This window comes from Anneissia japonica, unplaced genomic scaffold (assembly GCF_011630105.1).
Source record: "Anneissia japonica isolate Jap-2015-1 unplaced genomic scaffold, ASM1163010v1 scaffold1356_len1145284_cov175, whole genome shotgun sequence".
NCBI lineage: Eukaryota > Metazoa > Echinodermata > Crinoidea > Comatulida > Comatulidae > Anneissia > Anneissia japonica.
In genome coordinates this window covers 151,554-152,013 of record NW_022706987.1, presented here as the reverse complement: position 1 = coordinate 152,013, position 460 = coordinate 151,554, and positions in this window count along the sequence as shown.

Genomic DNA, 460 nt, shown 5'->3' with positions numbered 1-460 from the left:
TATGATTCGTTCTTTTCATTCCTTTTTTCCCTTATATTTACTTTTCTTTTCTTTCGTTTTCTTTCTTCTCGTTTTAGTTCTTTCTTTTTCTTTTCTTTCATTCTTTCTTTCTTTCTATTTTTTCTTTTACCCTATCATAGGGGTCCTTGAATATCCTTTCCTTTTCTTTCTTATGTTTCGTTCTTTTCTTTCCTTTTTCTTTCTTATTTCTGTTCTTATCTTTTCTTTTCTTTCTTTATCTTTCTTTCATATAATTATTCCCTTTCTTAGGACAATTCATATGTTTATTTGCCTTTCCTTTCCTTTCTTAAGTTCCTTTCTATTCTTTCCTTTCTTTACTATATTATTTTACTTTTCCTTAACTTGTCCTTTGCTTTTCTTTGCCTCTTTCTTTTCCTTTTTTTTCTCTTTTCCGCTTTCCTTACCTTTTTCCTTTCTTTCCAGTCATTTCATTTCAATT